Source organism: Octodon degus, unplaced genomic scaffold (genome assembly GCF_000260255.1).
Source record: "Octodon degus isolate 3935 unplaced genomic scaffold, OctDeg1.0 scaffold00098, whole genome shotgun sequence".
Classification (NCBI taxonomy): Eukaryota; Metazoa; Chordata; class Mammalia; order Rodentia; family Octodontidae; genus Octodon; species Octodon degus.
The window spans coordinates 8,751,043-8,764,081 of NW_004524674.1; the positions used below are offsets into that span (position 1 = coordinate 8,751,043).

At 49.5% G+C, this 13,039-nt stretch overlaps 1 protein-coding gene across 1 annotated transcript in view; it reads right to left on the reverse strand.

Moving 5' to 3' along the window:
• The window catches only part of LOC101577472 (alpha-1-acid glycoprotein-like), a 20,223-nt gene that overhangs the window by 3,471 nt on the left and 3,713 nt on the right, over positions 1-13,039 (reverse strand). The window lies entirely within an intron of this gene.

The window sequence follows — 13,039 nt, forward strand, 5'->3', positions numbered from 1 at the left end:
CCTCCTCCTCCTTCCTCCTCCTCCTCCTCCTTCTTTTTATGTATTTAGTAAAGGGTCTCACTACACAGAACAGACTCGTAATGATCCTCCTGTTTCAGCCTCCCAATTGGTGGGATTACAGGTGCGCTACCATGCCCAGACTCAGCTCAACCCAGAGGCGGCGCCAGCACAGCAGGCCAGGGATGGAACCCTGGTCCTTGTGCCAGCTTAAGCCAGTTCTTTAATCTCCTGAGCTATCTGGCCAGTCCTACCATTCTTTGTGATTTCATATTTTCTCAATAATTGCTCGTTTTAACATTGTCTGTGGTTAAGGTTTTATTCTTTTATTTTTATTTTATTTTATTGAGATAAGGTCTCACAATGCAGTTTGGGCCTGCCTTGTAGTCGTTTTTGTAGCCCCAGACTAATCTCAAACTTGCAGCAATCCTCCCGTCTCAATCTCCCAAGTGCTGGGATTACAGGCAGTATTTTATTCTTATTGATTTTATTTTTTAAAATAAAATAAACATATTCACCTACTTAACCACTATATTCATCCTGGGCAGGAGTCCATGTCCACAGCCCATGTTCATTCTTTTTATGATCTGTGGTTAGAGCTTTAACAGTGTAGAACTTTTCAAGCCCTTTCTGTATTCTATTTCAGTTACAGCTAGCATAGCTCTAGCTTTTAGGGTTTTGTGTTTGTTTCTGAGACAGGTCTCAGTATTCCAGGCTGGCTGTGAACCTCCTACTTTGGCCAGGTAGGTCTCTAACTTGTGGTGGTCTTCCTGCTTCAGCCCCTGAATACTAGGGTGACAGGCTTGTGCCACATGTGCTTCCACGACACAGTGTTGAATTCTTCCTCTCATGATCAGCACTGAAGTTACCAAAATAAGTTTCATGATATCATGCTTCCTTAGCTACGAATGTTCATAGCACGATTCACAGGAACCCCAGTGCAGAAACAGTCCAGTGCTCACCAGTGTGCTAACCGAGGACCAAGTTGTGGCAGAGACGCCCTGGCTGATGGAGAAGCTGGACCCTGATTCAAGGCTCCAGCAGGACTTCAGGGACCGCAGAGCTGAGAAAAGATAAATTCGTTTTCGTCCTGTCTGCTGTTCCCCAGCAAGAATGCATGAAGTTCTTGCAGTCTGTTTCCAGTCCCGCGCGTCCACTGGGTCGCAAGGCCAGGCGCGGTGAGGAAGCCGTCCTGAGCCTGAAATTGCATCCTTCACGCAGCTTGCACAAGGGAGCTGAGAAACACCTTGCGACATTAAGCTCTTCTCACTACCCCGAATTTGTATTTATTTTTATGTGATGTAGTAGAAATGGACATCAATAAAGAAAACATGGAAAGCACTCTTCTTACTCCTGTGGAAAAAATTAAACAAAATTTCAACACAAATCAGAGAATAACATATTTAATACTCCATGTACCAATACCTTAAAAGCATGGCCAAAATGCTACTCTAAGTAAGGTCATACACAAAGCAGACTGTCTTACAAAAAAAAAAAAAAAAAAAAACAAGCAGATAATAGCAGAATACCCTCTTGCATGAACTAAGGAAACTGCTAGTAGTATAGCAGTATAAATGAAAACCAATTGGCGTATTGATTTAAATATTGTTAAAACAATGGAATAGATAATTTGGAGAAAATTTTGAACTTCTCTGTACTTCTTATTTCTCTATCTTCTAGTTTGTTGAAAAAATAAACATACAGCACCCCTTTTTAAAGTTTTCCTATGAAAGAAACCACGTTGGACAGGTCTGCGGGGCCCACATTGGGCTTGAATCTGCTCCTGACCTTGGCCAGCAAAGCTTGAATGGATCATGTTTAGTCCTACATAATAATTTTACGAAGTTTAATGAATGAATAAAATAGAAATCACTGGATGTGATTGTGCGCACTTCATCCTCTGTGGACAAACTCAAGCCAGCCCGGGGCTTTTCCTGCAGGGCCCAGCCAAGGAGTCCACTTGTTCAGTTCCCAATATGCAGTTGTGCAATGGGATACTGGGAACCAGGACACTGACAGTTCATGGGAAGACTGCTGTCTGTTCCCCAAAACCTAACCCATACCTACCGGGAATGAACTGGCCCTGCCCCAGGGTCCTCGCTGGCTGGGCCACACAGGCCGGTGAGCTGGGGGCCAGGCCGAGTTCCAGGGCCTTTCTGGAACTTCCAGAAGCTGTAGCTGCCATGAAGAAGAAGCTGTGTCTCCAACCCCAAGGAATTGCTAGGGGAAAACTGAACTGTGAGTTAAGTCCATCTATACAATGGGAAGCCAGTGGGGCAGCTGAGCAAACTCTTCAGAAGAGAGCAGATCTCAGGAAATGGCTGAAGAAGAGAGCTCTTCCAGCTCCCTTTCATTTCTGATCATCTATCAAAGAAATGAAAACAATTTACATTCCTAAGTCTGTATTATTTTATTGTTCCCATAGACTGGGAACCCATTTTCCACCCTGAGGAACAGGGGCATTGCAACAGGTCTTGGCACTGTAGCAGGCACCAGAATGGGTGGCGGCCGAAACACAGCCTGCTGGGACTGTGAATCGGTAGGTCTGTGTGAGCCTGCAAATCTGTGTTTGCAACAAACTTCTGGGTGCTGTCACAGGTAGCCGTGGGGCTAGTCACCTGCTGGTGCTGTCTGCAGCCAGAGCTGCCTTGCAGCTCCGCCTTGCCCTGGGTCTCCTCAGACTCAGGACTTGGCCTCAGTCTCGATTGCCGCTTAGGTAGGACAGCGTGTAATGGTGTGGACGCAGGAGTCTTCCGGAGCTCCATGCAGCAGCTCCTGCAGCCCTGGCCGGGCAGCTTGGAAGGTGCCTGTCAGGGGCCTTAGCAGGGAGAGTTGAGGATTCCGGGCTGCATGGGCACTGACAGCCCAGAAACACAGCGCAAGCTTTTAAAACATTGAATCCAGTGGCTTGGGGTTTGTCCTTTCTCTTAGACAAAAGAGGAAGAAGGGCTCTCATTCAGACTGCTTCCTGATGCCCCAGGGGAGAATGCAGAGTGAGATCTGGACCACAAGCAGTGGGTTCCCAGGATAAATGCATGTGTGTTTCAGAGAAGCAAGAACTTTTCTTAGTTGAAGTGCATGACAAACACTGCGTGAGGCAAAGTCCCTACGCATTTATCTATCTGGCAACTTTGTCTCCCAGACTTTCTCTGATGTCCTTCTTGCAAGGTGGATGATACAGTGATTTTTCTCCAGAACTTCACAGGCAACAATTCTGCATGTGGAAGGATTCTTCCCAATGACTCAGATGTCTGTCGCCGGAAGAATGGGCTGAGGGGGTGTCATGCATGCTGTGCGCATTCAGGGGGACTTGACTGCAGCCGCCTGGGTTGCCAGGACCCCTGCCACACCAAAGCACTCCAGTGGTGTGGGCAGCTTTACAACCAGACCAGCCTCAGGGAATGTGCCTGAGGCAGTCTCTGAAGTTAGCTTGGGATGAAGTAGGTGACACTACAGCATGGGGGAAGTCTCTCCTGACCCAACTCATCTGTGTGTCCCTCTCGCTGACTCCAGTGGTGGGGATCCACTTGGCCTCTCGGCTGCCTCAGACCCCAGGAAATGGCGCTTTGCACAATCCTGATCTGCTTGCCTCTTTCTTCAGCCTCATAACACCCTTGACCCATTCTCCTACATGGAGGCTGCTTTGGCCCAGAACAACAAGTTGGAATATCATGCAGCCATAGAAAGGAGTGAAGTTCTAACATACGCTGTGGTACAAGTGACCCCAGGACACTATGCTGAGGCAGAGAACATTGGTCCTGAACGTCACATAGCACACTTCATTGATGCCACATGTCCAAGATGAGCAAAACTGTGGAGATGCAAAGCAGATAGGTGTTTTTCTAAGTTGGGGGAAAGGAAGAATTGGAAGTCACTGAGAAAAAGAGTCTCTCCTGAGGTGGTGGCAATGTTATAGAGCTACATGGCGGTGAGTTACACCATGCTAGGAACGCACTAAATGGCATTAAAGGCAAACCTAATGCTGTGTACATTTTACCACCAAAGAGATTTGCCCTTTACCCTCAGTCTGCCCATCCTGTGTGTCACAGGCTGCACTGTGTCCCTACAAGATGCATTGAAATTCAGTCGCCTCATTAGCAACTATCTTTGCTGGTGTAATCAAATTAACATGAAGTCTTAAGTAGGCCTGGAGCCAAAGTGGCTGCGCATCTTTATAAAACAGCTGAAACCAGCACCATGACACAGGCTGATAAGCCCAGCGCTCTGGGGATGGAGACTGGACGGCTGCAAGTTCAAGGCCAGTCTGGCAATTTACTGACTTAGGGAGAGCTGGGGAGGTAGCCCAGTAGAATAAGTGCTTGACTGGAAAGCACAGGGTCCCGAGTTCAATCCCCGGTACCAAAATAAATAAAATTAAAAAAGAAAAAGGAAAGAATGAACTGGTGATGTAGCTTAGTGTGGGGCCCTGGGTTCAATTCTCAGCACTAATAAAGAAAAACACTGAATGCCGAGACCCAGGGAAATGCCATGTGACCGCCACAGGAAATGCTGGATGCTGCAGGGCTAAAAATTCCAGGAGAGAGGGCTGAGCATGTGGCTGTGATTTCCTGTACCTTTCCACCAAGCAGCCATCCCTTACACTGTAGCAGGAGCCACAGGCCACTACAGTAATGTGACTAAAGCTCCTAAGGAAGTACATGTATGTGTGTACACACACACACACACACACACACACACACACACACTCCATAGCTCCATACTGTTCCGACCAGCCCTGGTCAGGATTCCTGCAATGGACCCCTGCGCAGGAGGACAAGGATGATGAGTGCGTCACCTGCTGAGCTCTCTGCATGTTGCGCAGGACCCAGAGAGCCAGTTGTGCATGTATCGTAGGTTTGCTTCCAAAGGAACAGTCTGGGCCTTTCTGGGAGCAGAGGAGATGGTGACATTCTAGACTTTGCCAGAGAGCACTGGAGTAAAACTCTCCTCTCCTCCCTGTACCCCTCAGGGGTAGAAGGACCTCTCCCAGGGTTCAGGCTCCACCAAAGACTGCCAGACTTGCTCAGGGTGTGGGTCCCTGTATCAGTCCATGCTGGCCTTGGGCCTGCGAGGCTGGGAACCCTCACTCCTGCGCTGGCTTCCTTCTCCTGGAGTTGCTGACAGCCTCTGGAAGGTGAGGCCAGGCCAGGATTTGGGGGGGAGAAGGGCTTCCCAGGTGCCCTGGGCACATTCCTCAAACTTACATGGACACTGCCTTTTTCGGGAGCTTCAGCCTGTCTCGGCCTCCCCTGAGACAGACAGTGGTTTCGTGGGCTCAGAGACCAGCCGAGTGTCATCCCTCACCCAGACCCCTGAGCACCGGCTCCCCCACCTCAGGTATCCTGGATCCCACTACTGTCCCTTCAGTGCCACAGCTGGAATAGCCTGGGAATCAGAGTGCCTGTGATGGCCCAGGCAGGGGTCAGATGCACTGTTTCCAGTGGGGACTCAGCTTAGCACTGACACTGTCATCATGGGCAAACTCAGAGTGTCATAAAAGATCAGATAGGAAAAGAAAACTTTCATGTCCCTGAACATATGGAGACACTCTAAAATTTACACTGGGTGCCTCAAAGAGTTTTGCCTACTGAGATTCAAGACAGCCGGAGAACTTTCACCACTGGTGTTCACTAACATCTCCCTTCCTAGAGTTCCCTGCCATCTTTCGGGCCGGGGAGATAGCTCAGTAGAATAAGCACTTGCCTGGCAAGCACAAGGTCCTGAGTTCAAACACTGGTACCACCAAAAAGAAAACAAAAATAGAGTCAATGACAATTAAAAAAAAAAAGTAATCCTGTTTGGTCCTTGGACCAATCCCTTTGGTCCTTGGAAATTCAGGCACAATAAATTCCTCGCCATGCTGCCTTTGCAAAATCTCAGTGGTCTGAACTAGTTGCTCTCTTGGCTGTGCCCTACACCTGCAGCCAAAATGCAGGAGCGAGACAAGCGCCTCCTGGTGGCTTTCCGCCTCCTTGCACCTCTGACCCAGCTGCCAGCATCTGCAGACCTTGGGCTCTGCAGCTCCTGAGCTTCTGCCCTGAAGAAACTTCCGCCCAACGGTCATCTGGTTGGCATTTCAGATCAGGTAAGCTTCCTAATCCCTCTCTGCCTATTTCTTCCTTCCCACCTGCCTTTTTCTCTTCCCCATGAGGTCAGAGAGGGACACCCCCTGTTTTTTCAGGTTTTTAAAACTCCATTGCTTGTCTGGAAAAGCACCCCCTGGAAGGCTGCTTCCCTGTAGCGTGGAGTGACCACAAACACACTGGCCTTGCTCCCTTGCTCTCATTTATGGCTTTGGGTCCCCACTGGAGACATCCCCCAGGGATCCAGCCGCTGTCCCCTACCTCTCTGTGTACCCCAGAGGGGAACCTTCTGTCTTTCCTGGGCCCTGCTGACCTCCTCCTGTAGATCCTCAGACTTCTCCCCGTCTCCCAATCTGATGTCCCAATGACTGATCTTTTTCTGCATCACACTGTCACCAAGTTTCCTGCCACACCAAGTTTCCTGTTTGACTAATGTGTTAGTCGATACATGTGTCAACTTGCCCAGAGCACAACGCTTTGATTATTATGCTTCGCAAAATAACACAAGTAACTAACAGGAGATGAGAGTTCACTTGTGTTTGTTAATTACTGAGTTATATTAGGTAGTCATAATTTTAATTCTGCTTGGGCACTCTTTGGGCTTCTGTAAATCACTTTATAATGCTTTTTTATGATGCTCCTTTAAGGGATGTTTTCTTCTCGTGGACAAGGCCTTATATTCCTCCTGTGTGTAAGTTCCCTTTAGACACTCACTTAGACTGTTTGACTAATGTGTTAGTCGATACATGTGTCAACTTGCCTGAATTAGCTCGGGCAGTTCTCCAGGTGGGGCAGGGCCCAACCTGGGGCGCTATTGGGCCAGTGATTGGTTCAACCCCATCCCAGAGTGACTCAGCACATAGAGATGTATAAAGGAACTGAGGAAGGCTTCCTGCCCTGCCCGCTTCCATGGAGAAGTCCCAGTCTTCGAAGGAGCTTGATCTTCATAGCCAGTGCCACATTATGCTTTTTTTTTTTTTTTTTTTTTTTTTTTTCGGAATCGGGGATTGAACTCAGGCCCTGGCGCAGCCGCCACAGCTGCTGCTCCTCCTCTGCTCTTCATTGTTTTTTGCCCCATGAACTGCTGTTGTTTGCCTTGGAGCCAGCGGAATATGGACTGAACCCTCCAGTAACTGTGAGCTAAATAAACCTTTCCTTCCTTCATTTTGAGTGTCCGGTATTTGTCCCAGCAACAAGTAAACAGTAACTAAGACAACTCATGACCTCTATGGTTCTTACTTTTATTTCAGACAAGCTGAGAAGTTATGTGAAAGTGTCCCCTTAGTGGGCTTTGGCAGAACTCTGTAAACGGGCCTTTGTATAAAATCTCATTGCAAGGCAGCTCAAGCTTTTCTCTGTCCTTTATAAAATGCTAAAACCAAACTGTTGTTTCTCTGCCAACTAGTAGCTTCCTTTAGGGCAGCTGCCACTCTCAAAGCTGAGGACAGATTTCTCCAGCACCCCAACGAATCCCCATCAACCTCAACGGCCAATGGAAGGCTGACAGATGGGCCACTGGATTCCTTTCCGGAGAGAGCTCTGCCTGTGCGGAGCTAGGGAACACAGAAGGGGCCACTGAGGGATCCTGGCCTGTGCAGCTCTCCAGGGGACATGCAGGGTCCCTCTGCGGAAGGTAGATCCTAACGGCTGGAATGCAGTCAGCAGACAATCTCCACTCAGCTACGGTTCTGCCTACAGGACAACTCTTTCACCTCCTCTCATCAGGTTTCCTTTGTGTCAGGGTGACCTGAAGGCATGCTGCCATAGCCCTTTCCTAAGCCTCCATCGTGCATTGAGCTTCAAGTCTGGACTTTTCTCTCTCCTAATGTATTAGCCACCTGAAGTTTTATTCCTTCTTTCCTTCAGTCCAAAGCCCTCTGCTTCCCTCCCCTACAGGTTCCTCCTGGAGTTCCCTCAGGAGCCTGAGTCCCTTCTACAACAAGAGTTCATCCTGAAACACGCCCCTCAGGGGCCTTGCTGGTCACTGGCTAGGGGTCTAAAGCTGTGCCACCCCAGTGCCAATCACCCATGCCTGGTACACCCCGCCTGCCCAGCTCACACCACACAGCACAAAGCCCATAGGCTACCATAAAAGTTAAGATCCTACAGATGCTGGTAGCCACAAAAGCACTACAACGCCTGCGCACACACCTCTGCATCTGCACCTCTGTCTGAGGCCAGCCTCCAGAAGGGAAACACAGGCCTGCACAGTACAGACCCTGGCCCCATGCCATGCAGCAGGAGTCTGCGCACAGCAGGCCATGCCTGTGGCCCCACCTGCCACCACGTCCCATGCCTTGGCACCCAAGGGACAGGATACACAGCACCACAGCACCACTCCCTGATGCTGCCACACCGTGGTTGCCCGGCTCTACTAGGGCAATGACCCAGACCCAGCCTGAGCCCAGGCAAGGCCACCTTCCTAAGGCCCACCCAGCTGCAAGGCTTGGGCCCCCTTCTCCTCCTTATTCTTTGGGCCTATGCTCCCCCAACTCCCACTCGCACTGTGTCACACACCTGGTCCAGATGGCTGTGCCTCTGTCCTTCTGTTCCTCCCTCTCTGTCAGACCTTGCCCAGGACAGCCAGTGTGTCAGCTCTTTTTCTTCAGATTCTTAAAACCCCAGCTTTTGTCCCACTCACCCAAAGTTAACCGAACACCCCTTGATGAAAGACTCCCTTCCTGGGCGGGGGTAGAGCTCAGCAACATAAGTGCCTGCCTGGCAAGGGCCGGGTCCTGAGTTTGACGCCCAGTACTGCAAAATAAAAAAAATAAGTAAAAAATAGAATTACATACATATATTTTAGGGCCAGTGAGATAGCTCAGCAGGCTTAGGCAAGCACAGAGCCCAGGGTTTGATCCCCAGCACCACATGCCTTGCTGGTCCAACCCTCGAGCATGCTGTGTCAGCCATGGAGACCAGGCCTGGTGGCACATGCCTGTCATCCCTTTGCTGGGGAAGCTGGAAATAGGAGAATCACTATGAGTCTGACCTGTGTAGTGAGATCCTGTACCAAATACATGAAGAAAAAGAAGATGATGAAGAAGAAGAAACAGAAACTACCCTCCCCCTAGAAGGTTAAATTATAAGGCTTACAGTAACTGCTGTCCTGAGCGGGGGTGGGGGGGTCACAGCTGTCACACAATAGTCGACTCTGTGCTCACATCTGTTAGGTGGCAACTGTGTCACTGAAATTCTCTTTCATGTGTTCAACAACTATAGTTTAGAAGCTAGAACTAGAGACATAAACAGGCTAGGAGAACAGCCAATATTTTGGTCCTGGCCTCCAAAGGGCAGCAGAGACCCAGGATAAGAGAGAACCTTTTTTTTTTTTTTTTAACAAGATCCTTCAACTCTGCCGGGTTACTCATTCTCCTAAGTGGGGAGACTGCTTGTCATGGTTTGAGGTTTTTGCAAGGTGAAAAATATAATACAGGACACATTTTATAACATTAGTTTATAGGAAATCACCCAAGAATCATATACAAGAGTGCAGGAAATCTGTCCACACACTGAATTCTAAAGACTCCAGCTGAGGGCCTGCATCCTACTATCCTGCATGAGTCCAGATGAAAACCTAGAGCTCATAATAAAGCCTCTCAGAAGTCTAACTGGAAGCCCAGAGCCCACGATGATGTCTCATGCAGCTCTGCTTTACTGTGCTGGAAGGGCCCTAAGGTCGGTGAGGGAAGCTGGAAACTGTGTGAGTGGATGAAGGATCTGTGCAAGCAGGCTGAGGGATCTGAACTGGAGCCAGGAAGCAACGCTCAGACAAAGCACCTGCGCTCCCCCAAAAGAACCACAGCCATCCTCAGCAGCAGTGAGGTCCTGAGCTCCTCCAGCAGTGAGGAAAGCCGAGTTCCCATCAGGAAAACAAATGCAACAAGCTTCTCCATGAGGCTGAGCAGCGCACCATCTTCCCCTATGGAACCAGGAAGCAATGTTCAAGCTGAGGACCAGAGCTCCTCCAAAGTTCATTGGGGAAACCAGCATGACAAGGCCCTCCAGCAGAAGAGGCCAAGAGAACGAGCAGCCTTCAAAAGCTCCATGAGCTTCCAACAGCCCCAACAGCTTCTCCAACAGCATCCCTAGCAGCATTTCAGGGTCTTCCCCGTTCTGCCTTCTGTGCTGCTGCAGCAGCCCTCAGGTGGGCCCCCTGCACCCAGCACCACGCTAGTTTAATTCAGCTGAGTGTAAAAAGTTGACAGTCAGTTAGGAATCCACGACACTGATGGACCCCAGGAGACAGGGATCAGCAAAGTTGTGCAGCATGCCTAAGGAGGCCGACCACAGGAAAGGGCTGTCCCGCAAGAGTTTGACCCATTCTGGCAGCTGATGCTGACGGAGGAAGTGAGATGTGCTAGACAGTGTTCCAAGAGTAATGGTGAGCGTGGCTCACCTGACCCTGGTAGGCAGCAAGAGCTCAAGATTAATCAACACAGGTCTTGTTTTAACTTGTTCTTAACCACCCAGCAGAAAAGTACGATAAAATACTTAGTAAAATTTTTCATCTGTCTATATTCCCTCCAAAACAGCAGTTATTCACTATAAAACATACCACGACTAATTGTTCTTCCTTCTAAATTATATATATATATATATATATATATATATATATATATATATATATATCTCAAGTCAAGTTGTTATTTAAATGCAGATGGAAGTAGACATTCTGAAAAGAGCACGAGAAAATACTTAGGCCATGATAGAAGCTGAATACTGTGTATACCTTCCAGATGCTTCTAATATCTTTGTCTATTCAAGACATGAGATGACAGGTGAGGGCCCTGTCATATTCTACAGTTCCCTAGACCTGCTCCTTATCCTCTTCATAGAAGGATCTTCCTAATAAAGCACGTATTGATTATATTCATAATAATCTTCTCGAATTTACAATTTGGCCATGCTTGCCTCACTGTACTTTGGCCTTGTCCACACCTTGACTGGCCAGACACCAGCTGCAAGCCAGGCCTCACGAGCAATGACTCGAATGAGGCCTAGGGACTCCCCAGGGCACGAGGCAGATGATGACGCCTGGTCTGACAGCAGTCACCTCAGTAGACACCCACGGCCCGCACCCACTGAAAAGGTGTCTACTCTCTCCGTGCCCGCTCACCACATGACTTCCTGACCACGAAATCAGTGTCACCTAAAGGAGTCACAGGACCCCTGTTGTCGGTTCAGCCTTTCTCTTCCTTCTTTCTCCAGCCCTGACCAAAGCCCCCATTCCCTCCTGAGATCTGAACCTCAGAGCCTACACCCCTCATCCCCTGCCCCGGCTCTCTATCAAGCACCTCTCACCACCCCACTAAAGCCGGATCACCCCATCCCTCCCCACGCGAGTACCCTGTTCCTGATCATGCTGCGAGGACACTGAAGCCCATGCTCTCTCCCTGCTGCAAAACAGTCTTCAGCTTTCTGTCGGCTCTCCATAGAACAATACCATTCTCCCTGTTTGAAGGGCAGATAGCACCCAGATTGGTCCAGGACCTCAAATTGGGGGTCCCATAGCGCTTCCTATCCATCTTGGGGTGCCCAACCATACACCCTTTGATCTTCTCTCCCCATGTGCTACTCCATACTGGGTCCTGGAGCTGGAAGCACCTTGTTTCCTATTCCCTTACCCTCCCACACACAGCCGCTCTTTGCCTTTGCCTCAGCCAGACCCTCGATATAGTTTTTCTCCTTTCACCTGCCCAGCTCCTACCTCATACAATATGGGAACAACCTCCTTCTCTCGAGCCCTCTCCTGGGTCCTTCCGGTGGGCCTTGGGGCTGCCTCTCTGAGCAGGACCACTGTGCTGTGTGATCTTCCTTCTCTTACTGGCGCCCCTATTTTCAGAGTTCAGTAACAGCCCTCAGGAGACAATCTACAAACAACTACCGAGCAGCAGCAGGCCGTCTTCTCCCCCACATGAAGCAGCTCCCAAGGTTTTCCTTCCCACCAGATCGCCCCCTCGGCCCACGTGTCACACCTGAGCGGCCATGAGCAATGGCGCCCACCTCCCTTTCTCTTCTTTTCCCTTTTGTTTATAATAACAAAAAGACCAAATGGAAGGCTCCATTCCCATCCACTCTCCCAGCGTCCCCCCCATTTGCCAGCAGAGTCATTGTTCTCAGAAGACACTTAGCACCAAGGCTGTCACCTGCAAACCCAGGATGTCACAAGAGATATAAGACAGGACAAAGTCTCTTGTAGCTCCCTGAACAATTGGAGGCACCCAAAAATTTACACTGGATGCCATGAGTTTCAACTTCTGATGTGTAAGAAAGCCAGAAAATTTTATTTATTGGCAACTTCCCCTCTATATACCTGGCCCTCTTTCATTTCCTACAAAACAGGCCCTCTTCCTTCTCTTACCTATAGATGGCCTTTCTACCCTCTGTCTACCTGCCCCCAGGCACAACGAGTTCCATGCCATGTTACCTTTGGAAGCCAGAGAAGGTGGAAGGCAGGGGTTCTGGACCCAACCTGTCCTGTGCCTGCCTGTAATGAGCCACTCTGGGGCTCACATCTCCAGGAAGGGCCTGGCCAGACACCTTGCTCCTGGTGACTGGCAGGCTGAGGGACATTTGGGGACAAGTGGGTCATTACAGGGTGTGGTACCAAAGGGTGACCTGTGGTTGCAAGAAGCCCTTGCAGAGCTCAGCTGTGATGGGGCCACACGGAAAGGGCCCACAAAGCCCCTTCGGTACCTCATCTCAAGGCCTGGGCTTCTCCTGGGCCTCAGTGGCATTGAACAGTGACCAGCAACCCGGAAGGCCCCACTCCTTGCTCTGCCACCCCAGAGGCAGAACAGACCTCCTCATCCCTGTGTGAGATTGCAGAGTGTGTGTGTGCATCGCAGACCTTTGTGTATTTGAGGCCTTTATAATCTATGTTGTTTACAAGCGCAAAGGAAGAATGATCTCCCAAATCTGCCTGCATGAGTGTTGTGTGTGGTAGCCTGGGGTTT